The sequence below is a fragment of the Neomonachus schauinslandi genome, chromosome 10 (genome assembly GCF_002201575.2).
Source record: "Neomonachus schauinslandi chromosome 10, ASM220157v2, whole genome shotgun sequence".
Lineage (NCBI taxonomy): Eukaryota > Metazoa > Chordata > Mammalia > Carnivora > Phocidae > Neomonachus > Neomonachus schauinslandi.
This window is the reverse complement of record NC_058412.1, coordinates 47,717,501-47,730,633: the sequence shown is the minus strand read 5'-3', so window position 1 is coordinate 47,730,633 and position 13,133 is coordinate 47,717,501.

Sequence of the window (13,133 nt, the reverse complement as noted above, 5' to 3'; positions counted from 1 at the left end):
AGATGACACCTCTTAATAGACCAGTTCCTCCTAAAAAGAACCGATGACTGAACAAGCAAAGACAGAACAGCAAGAGAGGAGACACGGTAAGAAAGGGAACCCCCACCCTCGAGGCTGCGAGCGGGAGCGGCCGTGGGGAGGGATAGCGCTGAGGAGCCCTTCACAGATCCGGCTGGTCTTGCCAAGGCACAGAAAAAAAGCCGCGGTTTGAAGAGCAACTAGTGTATAAAAGAGACTAGGCTAGAACTCTGGGCGGAGCTGCAGGAAAGCTACCCGGTCAGAAGGGCGGGAGAACGACGCGGTTTGTGTCCCCAGCCCTACCGTAGAAGTCCAGAGCAGAGCAGGGTGGACGCCGGGACGGGCAGGTCCAGTCGTCACAGGGAGCTTGCCACCTCGTAGCCCAGGGCCTGCGGGCCCACACCAGCCCTAGGCGCGCTGGGGCACAGGAAAAAAAAAAAAAAAAAAGGCGCTGTTTAAAAGGGCTGAGGAACTGTGGGAACGCTCCCCACGCCCTCAAAAGTCCAGACCCGAGCAGGTCTGGCTGCCGCAAGGGGCGGGTTCCAACGCCATAAGTAGTGCGTCCTGATATCCTAAGTGGCAGGTCAGTTTGTCACAGAAAGCTTGTCACCTCAGCAGGCCCGGGTCTGCGGGCCCACACCAGCCCTAGCCTCGCTGGGATGCAGAAAAAAAGCTGCGGTTTAAAAGGGCCGAGGCCTGTGGGAACACTGCCCCCTCCCCACTTAGAAGCCCAGACCAGAGGAGGGTCTGGGCGCCAGAAGGGACCAGTTCAGATGCCATACTTAGTGGGTCCTGCTGCCATAACTGGCAGGTCTGGTGATCACAGGGAGTTTGTGACCACAGCACGCCCAGGGTCCTGAAGCCCACACCAGCCCCGTTTGTGCTGGGGCACAGAAAAAAAGCTGCAGTTTAAAAGGGCCAAGGAACTGTGGGACCTTTCTCTCCCCTTCCACCTTAAAAGCCTGAACATTAAAAAAAAAAATTAATTGACAATTATCATATGGTTTCACTCCTATGTGGGCATCAGCAATAGCACAGAGGACCATAGGGGAAGGGAGGGAAAACTGAAGGGGGAGAAACCCCAGAGGGAGATGAACCATGAGAGACTATGGACGGGGGAAACAAACTGAGGGTTTCAAAGGGGCGGGTTGGGGGGGGGAATCCGGTAACAGGGTGATGGGTATTAAGGAGGGCATGTGTTGTGATGAGCACTGGGTGTTATATGCAACTAATGAATCATTGAACACTATCAAAAACTAATACTATACAGTGGCTAACTGAACATAATAAATAATTGAATTTAAATGAAGAATAAGTAAAAAATAAATTAAAAATAAGGTTTGTATAAGACAAGTTAAAAAAAAAAAAGCCTAGACCAGAGCAGGGTGTGGCTCATGGTGAGCTTGTGTTCTCAATGAGCTCAGGGTCCTCAGGCCCACACTGGAGGCCCTGTAGGGCTGAGGCACAGAAAACAAGCACGGTTTTGTGGGATTTTTTGTTTTTGTCTTTTTGTTTTTAACTGTTTAAAATTTTGTCTTCTTTAGTTCTTTTTTCTTTTTGATTTTGTTCTTTTTTTCTTTTCCTTTATTTTCTCCTTTTTCCCCTTTTATTATTTTTTTCCTTTATTCTTTCTGTAAAATGCCATAGTTTAAAAGAGTAAGTAGCATATACACCCACAGCTCCAGCCAATCAGCAAAAGTCACCAAGCACACAGTCTGCATAGGGAACACCATACACAAGACCTCGCCTTCAGCTTCAGGAGTAGTAGCCATTTCACCTAATCCATAGAAACAAACACAGAAAGTCAAGCAAAATGGGTAGACAGAGGATGATGCTCCAAAAGAAAGAACAAGAAAAAACCTCAAAAGGATCTAAATGAAGCAGAAATAAGCAATATGCCTGATAAGTAATTTAAAATAGTGATTGTAAAGATGTTCACAGAGCTGGAGAAAAGAATGGAAGAACTCAGTGAGACCTTCAAAAAAGAGATAGAAAATATTGAAAAGAACCAATCAAAATTGAAGAATACAATAACTGAAAGAAAAAGACATGCTAGAGGGAATCAACACTAGATTAGAGGATGCAGAAGAATGTATCAGCAATCTGGAAGACAGGGTAATGGAAAGCACCCGAGCTGAACAGCAAAGAGAGAAAATAATTTTTGAAAATGAGGATGGGGCACCTGGGTGGCTCAGTTAAACATCCAACTTTTGATTTCGGCTCAGGTCATCTCAGGGTTTTGAGATTGAGCCCCACATTGGGCTCTGCACCAGGCGTGGAGCCTGCATAAGATTCTTTCTCTCTCCCTCTTCCTCTGCCCCTCCCCTTCCCTGTCAAAAAATATAATAAAACAAAATAGAGACTAAGTTAGGAGATATCTTGGACAACATCAAGCAAACATTCACATCATCGGGGTCTCAGAAGAAGAAGAAGAGAGAGAAAGTAGTAGAAAACTTATTTGAAGAAATAATAACTGAAAACTTCCCAGTGTAGCTAGGGAAATAGACATCCAAATCCAAGAATCAAGGTTTCCAAACAAGATGAACCCAAGGAGGTCCACACCATGGCACATAATAATTAAAATGTCAAAGTTTAAAGATAAAGAGACTCTTAAAAGCAGCAAGAGAAAAACAAAGTTATCTTCCAAGGAAAACCTATAAGGCTATCAGCTGATTTTTCAGCAGAAACTTTGTAAGCCGGAAGGGGGTGGTATGATATATTCAAAGTGTTGAAAGGAAAAAACCCACAACTAAGAATACTCTACCTGGAAAGGTTATCATTCAGATTTGAAGGAGAGATAGTCTCTGAGACCCCCCCCCAAAAAAAAAATTTAAAGAGTTTATCACCACTAAACAAGCCTTATAATATTAAAGGGACTTCTTTAAGTGGAAAAGAAATGGCCATAATTAGACATAAGGAAAATGTGAATAAAAAGATGTAAAATATAACAACATTTACACAAAATGTGGAGAAGGGAATAAAAAGAGAAGGGGAAAAAGAAAAAGAAAGAATTTTTTTTCTTTTTCTGTGTTTTTTTTTAAAGAATGTGTTTGAACTTAAATGACCATCAAATTAATATGAATTGCTATTTACTTAGGATGTTATATATGAACCTCATGGTAACCACAAACCCAAAACCTATGATAGATACACAAAAAAAATAAAGAGAAAGGAAGCCAAACAAAACACTATAGATACTCATTAATCACAAAGAAGGAGGAAGAGAGGAAGAAAGTAACAAAGAAGAACTACAAAAACAGCCAGAAAACAAATTTTAAAAATGACAATAAATACATATCTATCAATAATTACTTTAACTGTAACTGGCCTAAATGTTCCAATCAAAAGACATAATGTGGAGGAATGGATAAAAAACAAGATTCTACAAGAGTCTCACTTCAGACCTAAAGAATCATACAGACTGAAAGTGAAGGGATGGAGAAACATTCACCATGCAAGTGAAAGAAAAAAAAAAGATGGAGTAGTAATACTTATCTCAGATGAAATAGACTTTAAAATGATAGTTGTAAATACGCACCAACAGTGGGGTACGTAGGTACATAAAAATATTAACAAACATAGAGAAATTGATTGTAATTCAAAATAGTAGGGGACTTTAACACTTCATTTACATCAATGGTTAGATCATCCAAACAGAAAATCAGTAAGAACAATGTCTTGCCACATGCAGAAGAATGAAACTGGACCATTTCCTTACACCATATACAAAAATAGACTCAAAATGGATGAAAGACCTAGATGTGAGACAGGAATCCATCAAAATCCTTGAGGAGAACACAGGAACACAGGCAGCAACCTCTGTGACCTCGGCCACAGCAACTTCTTGCTAGACACGTCTCCAAAGGCAAGGGAAACAAAGGCAAAAATGAATTATTGGGACTTCATCAAAATAAAAAACTTTTGCACAGCACAGGAAACAGTTGACAAAACCAAAAGACAACCAACAGAATGGGAGGAAATATTTGCAAATATCTTATCAGATAAAGGGTTAGTATTCAAAATCTATAAAACACTTATCAAACTCAACACCCAAAGAACAAATAATCCAATCAAGAAATGGGCAGAAGACATGAACAGACATTTTTCCAAAGAAAACATCCAAATGGCCAATAGACACATGAAAAAATGCTCAACATCACTCAGCATCAGGGAAATACAAATCAAAACCATGATGAGATACCACTTCATAAGTATCAGAATGGCTAAAATTAACAACACAAGAAACAACAGGTGTTGGCGAGGATGCGGGGAAAGGGGAACCCTCTTGCACTGTTGGTGGGAATGCTAGGTGGTGCAGCCACTCTGGAAATCAGTATGGAGGTTCCTCAAAAAGTTGAAAATAGAGCTACCCAATGACCCGGCAATTACATTACTAGGTATTTACCCCAAAGATAAAAATGTGGTGATCTGAAGGGGCACATACAATCCAATGTTTATGGCAGCAATGTCCATATTAACCAAACTATGGAAAGAGCCCAGATGTCCATTGACTGATGAATGGATAAAGAAGATGTGGTATATATATTCAACCAATCAGCCATCAGAAAAAAAAAAAAAAGAAATCTTGCCATTTGCAACAACGTGGATGGAACTAAAGGGTATTGTGCTAAGCGAAATAAGTCAATCAGAGAAAGACAATTATCATATGATCTCACTGATATGTGGAATTTAAGAAATAAGGCAGAGAGGATCATAGGGGAAGAGAGGGAAAAATAAAACAAGATGAAATCAGAGAGGGAGACAAACCATAAGAGACTCTTAATCATAGGAAACAAACTGAGGGTTGCTGGCGGGTGGGGGGGAAGTGGTAACTAGGTGATGGACATTAAGGAGGGTATGTGATGTAATGAGCACTGGGTATTATATAAGACTGATGAATCACTGAATTCTGTCTGAAACTAATAATACATTATATGTTAATTGAATTTAAATTTAAAAAAAAGGAAAAAAATCACTAATATCCACAATAGATATTTTCAGCCAACACCACTTCAAAGTATATTATTTCATCAAATCAATTTTAGGTGACACTAGTGGACCAAAAGGGAAGAAATGCCACTGGTTGGGGGGAGGGGATAAGAAGGGAAGTAGTTTTGAATCAGAATTTATATACAACTATATTTATAATTAATTATAATTTTTATGGCTCTTGCATAAATACATTTACAAATCTCTTATTTAAAAAAAAGTGGTGATTTTCAAACTCACATCACATGCCCCTTATGTGATGCATTAAGGACAAATCATCACATATGTAGTGTTCCTTCTAAAAATGCATAACTTGAATCTAATCATGAAAAAAACATCAGACAAGCCAAAACTGAGGATATTCTAGAAAAGAACTGACATGTAATCCTAAAATGTTGATGTCATAAAAGAAAAAGAAAGACTGAGGAACTATTCAGATCAAAGGAGCCCTAAAACACATGACAATGAAATAAAATGTGTGATTTTGGATTGGATACTGAACCAGAAAAATTTGCTATAAAGGACATTACTGGGATAACTGGTGAAATTGGGATATTAGCTGTGCATTAGGTTAAATTTATTTATTTATTTTGTATCATGTTAAATTTGTATCATGTTAAATTTCACAACTATAGTAACTGCATTTTGGTTATGTGAGAATAATATGCTGCTTAAGAAATACATAGGGAATATTAAGTAATAGGGAGTGATATAGGCAACTTGCTCTCAGGTAGTTCAGAAAAAATATGTATGCATATATATTCAATTAAAGCCAGAATGATAAGGCAGTTGTGGTAAATGTTAATAATGGTAGAATCTAGAAAAAGGGTCCATGGGACCTCTTCGTACTATTCTTGCAATTTTTCTTTTAAGTTTGAAATTATGTTTTTAAAAATTTAAACTATTGCTTTGCATAAAAAAAGAATATATGATTTTATGATCTTGTACACTTACTGCTATGTTTTAATATGACAAAGCCTTCTTAGATATTATATTAGAAGTGTGTTCTCCTTTTGAGTTTTACTTTTTAACTGCAAGAAACTTCTCTGTATATGTAGTCTCCAATTGCAGGGAAACCCCTATTTATAAAAACAAAGCAGGCAAGGATGTATAATAAGTAAGGGACACCAGAAATAGTGACACGATCAGGACTTTGGAACCCAGAGCATCCATTGTTACAATTCATGATTCAAGAGCATCTCCAGAACTCCAGTATCTTTACTTCCTCTTAGCAGATTGTGGCCATTAATCTCTTGCCTGAAGATGATGCTATTGCTATTTTCAGACTTATTTTTTTGTAACCTCTGATTCCCTCTGCGACCTCTGTTTCTCCTGTGTGTCTTGCATTCAAAATATCTCAAAGGAAGATACGATTGGGTTACCTAGTCACCATCTAATATTAAGCACTGCAGTTGGGTGGGGTTCTTTCATCAGTCCATCTCATAAGCAGTTTTACTTCCTTAGGTCAAGCTCAGGATCCTAATTTGACATACAGCAGAACCAACCAAACTGAAGATTCTTAGGAAGCCTAAACAACAGGGATTGTATTCTATGTTATAGCAATGTTCTTGGTCCAATGGGCAGTAGTCAGTGTATCATGTTTGTAGAACACAAAGAAAATAAGCCTATGAAAAAAGAAAAAAGAAAACACTATCTGTGAATGACATATTGGACCAAATGGACATAACAGATATATACAGAAAATTCCACCCAAAAACAACAGAATAAACATTCTTTTCAAGTGCACGTGGAATGTTCTCCAGAATAGATCACATATTAGGCCATAAAATAAGCCTCAATAAATTTAAGAAGATTGAAATCATACCATGCATCTTTGCTGAACACAGCAGTATGAAGCTAGAAATAAATCACAAGAAAAAAAACTGGAAAAAACACAAACATGTGGAGACTAAACAACATTATACTAACCAACCAATGGATCAATGAGGCAATCAAAGATGAGATAAAAAAGTACATGGAGACAAATGAAAATGAAAATACAGTGGTCCAAAATCTCTGGGATACAGTGAAAGCAGCTCTAAGAGGGAAGTATATAACCATACAGGCCTACCTCAAGAAACAGGAAAAAACTCAAACAATCTAACCTGACACCCAAAGGAACTAGAAAAAAAAAAAAAGAACAAAGCCCAAGGTGAGTAGACGAAAGGAAATAATAAAGATCAGAGCAGAAATAAATGATATGGAGACAAAAAAATAAAAAAAGCAAAAATCAATGAAATCAAGGGCCGGTTCTTTGAAATGATAAACAAAATTGACAAACCTTTAGCCAGACTCATCAAGAAAAAGAGAAAGGACCCAAATAAATAAAATCAGAAATGAGAGAAAAGTAATAACTAACACCATGGAAATACAAAAAACTATAAGAGAATATTACGAAAAATTATATGCCAACAAACTGGACAACCTAGAAGAAATGAATAAATTTCCAGGAACATACGGTCATCCAAAACTGAACCAGAAAGAAATAGAAAATCTTAACAGACTGATTACAAGTAACAAAATTGAATTGGTAATTTAAAAACTACCAAAAAAAAAAAAAAAAAGTCCAGGACCAGATGGATTCACAACTGAATTCTGCCAGACATTTAAAGAAGAGTTAATAACTATTCTTCTCAAACTGTTCCAAAAAAATAGAAGAAGGAAAGCTTCCAAATACATTCTACGAGGCCAACATTACCCTGATACCAAAACCATACAAAAACACCACAAAGAAAGAAAAATAGAGGCCAATATCCCTGATAAACTTCAATGCAAAAATCCTTAACAAAATATTAACAAACCTAATCCAACAATACCTTAAAAAGATCATTCACCAGGATCAGGTGGGATTTAGTCCCAGATTGCAAGGCTAGTTCAATATTTGCAAATCAATATTATATACCACATGAACAAAATAAAGGACAAAAATCATATGATTATCTCAATGGATGCAGAAAAAGCATTTGACAAGATTCAACATCCATTCATGATAAAAACTCTGAACAAAGTGGGTTTAGAGGGAACATACCTCAACATAATAAAGGCCATATTTGAAAAACTCACAGCTAACATCATCCTCAATAGTGAAAAACTGATAGTTTTCCCCCTAGGGTCAGGAACAAGACAAATATGTTCACTCACCACTTTTATTCAACATAGTACTGGAAGTCCTAGTCATAGCAATCAGACAACAAAAAGAAATGAAAGCCATACAAATTGGTAAAGAAGTAAAACTTTCACTATTTGCAGATGACATGATATTATATGTAGAAAACCCTTAAGATTCCACCAAAATACTACTAAAATTGATAAGTGAGTTCAGTAAGGTAGTGGGATACAAAATCAATATACAGAAATCCATTACATTTCTATACACTAACAATGGAGTAGCAGAAAGAGAAATTAAGAAAATAATACCATTTACAATTGTATTAAAAAGAATAAAATACCTAGGAATAAACCTAACCAAAGAGATGAAAGACCTGTATTCTGAAAATTATAAAACACTGATGAAAGAAATTGAAGATGACATAAACAAATGGAAAAATATTCCATGCTCATGGATTGGAAGAACAAATATTGTTAAAATGTCCATATCACCCCAGGCAATTTACAGATTGAATGAAATCCCTATCAAAATACCAACATTTTTCACAAAACTAGAACAAATAATTCTAAAATTTGTGTGGAGCCAAAGAAGACCCAAATAGCCAAAGCAATCCTGAGAAAGAAGGACAAAGCTGGAGGTATCACAATTCCAGATTTCAAGATATACTACAAAGCTGTAATAATCAAAACAATGTGGAACTGGCACAAAAATAGATGCATAGATCGATACAGCAGAATAGACACCCCTGAAATAAACCCATGCTTATATGATCAATTAATCTATGACAAAGGAGGCAAGAATATACAATGGGGAAAAGATAGTCTTTTCAATAAATGGTGCTGGGACAACTGGACAGCTATATGTAAAAGAATGAAACTGGACTACTTTCTAACAGCATACACAAAAATAAACTCAAAATGGATTGAAGACCTAAATGTGAGACATGAAAACATAAAAATTCTGGAAGAGAACACAGGCAGTAATTTCTCTGACATCTGCCACAGCAACATATTTCTAGATATGTCTCCAAATACAATGACAACAAAAGCAAAAATAAACTATTAGAAGTACATCAAAATTAAAAACTTTTGTACATCAAAAGAAAACAAAAAGACAACCTATTAAATGGGCAAAGATATCACTGCAAATGATATATCCAATGAAGGATTAATATCCAAAATATATAAAGAACTTATACAACTCAACACCAAACAATCTGATTAAAAAATGGGCAGACATTTTCCCAAAGAAGAAATACAGATGGCCAGCAGATATATGAAAAGATGCTCACTATCACTAACCATCAGGGAAATGCAAATCAAAACTACAATGAGATATTAGTCAGAATGGCTAAAATCAACAACAAAAGTAACAGCAAGTGTTAGTGAGGATGTGGAGAAAAAGGAACACTTGTGCACTGTTGGAGGGAATGCAACTGGTGCAGCAACTGTGGAAAGCAGTATGGAGGTTCCTCAAAAAATTAAAAATAGAATTACCATATGATATAGTAATTCCACTACTGGGTATTAACCCAGAGAATACGAAAACACTAACTCAAAAAGATGTATGAACCCCTATGTTTGTTGGCAGCATTATTTACAATAGCCAAGACATGGAAACAACCTAAGTCCGTCAATAGATGAATGGATAAGGAAAATGTAGTACAAACACACACACACACACACACACACACACACAGGAATATTACACAGCCATGAAAATGATGAGCTCATGCCATCTGAGACAATATGGATGGATCGAGAGTATGATGCTAAGTGAAATAAGTCAGACTGAGGAAGACAAATACCATGTGATTCCACTGGAATTTTAGAAAATTGAATAAACAAACAAAAAGCAGAATCAGAACTATAAATACAGAGAACACACTGGTGGTTGCCAGAAGGGAGGAAAGTGGGGGATTGGGCAAAATCGGTTAAGGGGAGTGGGGAAAAAAATTCTGTCAGCTACCACACAGTTCTTGCCATTTCTTAACTCCTATTCTAGCTCTCTTTTCGTGAGCCTGCCATCATCCTCCTATCTGGACTGCCCACCAGTGAGCAGCCAGCCTCCAGGGTCTCTAACTCCAACATGCTTCACTGAAGCCAGTATAAGCAGAAGTTGGGGTGTTGTCCATGGCCCCTTTGAATGACTCTTTGCACCTCAGTGTCTTACAGTGTTTCAGTTAAATAGTTCACCCCATTTTGTTTGCAGCTACTCCTCTCTCAGGACACACACATAAGCCTTCACAGAAGTAATTTCCATTCTTCCTCAATGATGCCTTCTATTCATCATTTACATGCCCCCAGGAGTTCTAAAATCAGCCCTTTTGACATAAGACTTACATTTTACTTTAAAAGTTTTTCTGCATTAAGATGCTTCTTCATAAATGGAGGAAATTGAAAGACCGTGGCAATAATAGGAAGAAGTAGAAAAATCTTTCAGAACCATGTAATCCTTCCCCGAAGAAATATATTAATCTTGTCTGGCCATTTGAAAGTTTGAGTTCTGGCTTGAGAGTGATTCTTGGTGAATAATTTAAGAAAACTCTCTGACAAGTCTTAATCATCCATATTTTCTTTAGATATAAAATTTCTCTAGCATAGAGCTGTATTCTGGAGGATAAAGGGCAAGAAACTCTGGTGGTAATTGGAGGACACAGAGAGTGACTCTCTGGGGAAAGATAAAATTGAAATAGGAATAGAAAAACCAACATGGTGCTGCCAGTGGTTATAAAATAAATTATATTGGCCATTATTGAAGAGTGTGCTGTCAGAAGGAAAGTAGACTAGAGAGGCACAAGCTATGTGGCTTTCTGGAAAGTGAGAAGTGAGTAAAGAAATTGAAATCTAGATAGCCAGGAAGGGTGGTGGGGACGCCTGTGGAGTGAGACAGTTATGGTTCTCCAGATCAGCAGTGGTAGGAGTAAGGGCTGAGCACACAAAGCACCTGTGGACTTGCCCTGTCACTTGTGGCAGAATAAGCGGAGTGGATAAGGTGAAACTAGTGTAACTTTGGCTTTCTGCAGACTTAGGAGATAGAAAATCTTCCAACATTTAGGTATCAGAAAACCACATGGCCTGCTGTGGGCTGCAAGGAAGTCTTCTAGTGAGGATGCATCACCTCCCATTCTCATGAGGAACACATCGGAACTTTAGGGTCCCTTCTCTTTCTAACTTCACTGTTAGACAACCCCGTTTCTCTTTATACCAGTTTCTGATTCATGGTACCCCTACTTTGGGCCAAAATATCATGGAATATGCATTTGCCTCAGCAGTGGCTGACACTGTGACATTCAGAGTGGTTTCCAAAGTAGCAATCATCACTAATGCCTCTTGGTCACTATAGAAAAAAACAGCTTTTATCTCTGCTTGACAGAAGTTTAGAGCCTGAAGTTATCTTGGAGATCAGCTTCTTCCACTTGATAACTTGTGGTTTATAGTTTATTAAGCCAACAGTTATTTATTGACGGTCCCCTGTCATAGATGCTAAAGCTACAGAGATGAACAAGACAGAAGTGACTCCTCCACTGATAGTATTTACAGATGGACAGACAGGGGCAAAATTGGGTGTGACGGAATTCCATCAGAGCAGCCCCTACTCTTGCCCAGGGGGATCAGGAAAGACTCTTAGAGCCAATGACAGATGAGCTGGGACCTGAAGGATGAGAAGGAACAGCCAGGCAAAGTGAGGGCAGGAAACTGAGGCTCAAGAAATTAAGGGGAGAGCCAGGACTGTTTCTCAAATCCTCAAATTCCTAGTCTCTCGTTCATTCATGGAACACATATCTATCCCAAGTGGTAGAATTACAGAGAAGAAATCACACCCCCTTCTTTCAATAATCCCATTGTCTGATAGAGAAATAAGTACATAAATAATCACAACATGATCAGATAAGTGCTTTGGTAGCTTCAAGCACAGAGAATTTATGATGTGTGTGAAGGTAACATTTTACTCTGGCTATGGCCAGGAAGGGGAATCAGGTGACTTTGGAGCTGAATTTGGATGAAAATTAGGTGGTCACCAGGTAAAGGGTCTGAGGAGAGCAGTCCAGGTAGAAGTGGCAGCCTATTTAGAAGGCTCAGAACACCCAAACCCATGGCATATTTGAGGAATTATGAGTCATTCAATATGACTTGACCATATGGCATGACTGGAGCATGTGTGTGTGAAAGGGAAGGAGATCAGAAAAAGGCCCTGGAGAAGCAGGCAGAAGCCACATTCCCGAGGGATTTGCAGTGGGTTATGTTAAAAAGTTAGAAATTATCCTTGAGACAATGGGAGTTAGTGGATGACTTAATTTGAGATAAACCAGATTTATATCCTTGAAAGAACACTTTATCAATAATATGGAGAATGTGTGGGAAAGGGTAAGATTAGGGCAGGAGACTAGAGGAAAAGCCACGAAATGAATTCTTGTGTTTGTGGTTGTCTGAAGTAAAGCACTCTGAATGAAGGGAGGTGGAGGATTTTGAGATATACTTAGGAGTGAAATTAAGGTTCTGATTTGCCTGGGACCTTCCTGGTTTTAGCAGTGAGAATCCCAAATGCTAGAACCCCTCAATCCTGGGAAAACTAGGATGGTTGGTCATTCTCCATGAAACTAACCCTGCAGGGAGAAGGATAGGTAAAAGGAAAAGTCAAAGGTGACTTCCAGGGTTTTAGGTTGGGCACCTTGGCCAATAGTGGCACCATTTATTAAGATAGGGAAATGGAGAGAAGAGTTGCAGAGTTGGGATCTGGGGAATATAAAAAAGTAATTTTGGACATGCTGGGTTTAGGTGATTATGCTATATCCATTGGAGATTTGTAGGTGTTAGGATATGGTTCTAGAACTCAGTCATTAGAGCTGGGTTGCAAATAGAGACTTGGGAGTTAACCACAGCTAAATGGTATTTGAAAAGACTTCTGGTCAATATGGCAAACAAAGCAGACACAGGAAAACCTCTGTCCTCCTCCGTCTATTATCTATTTATCTATCTATCTATCTATCTATCTATCTATCTATCTATCTATCTAT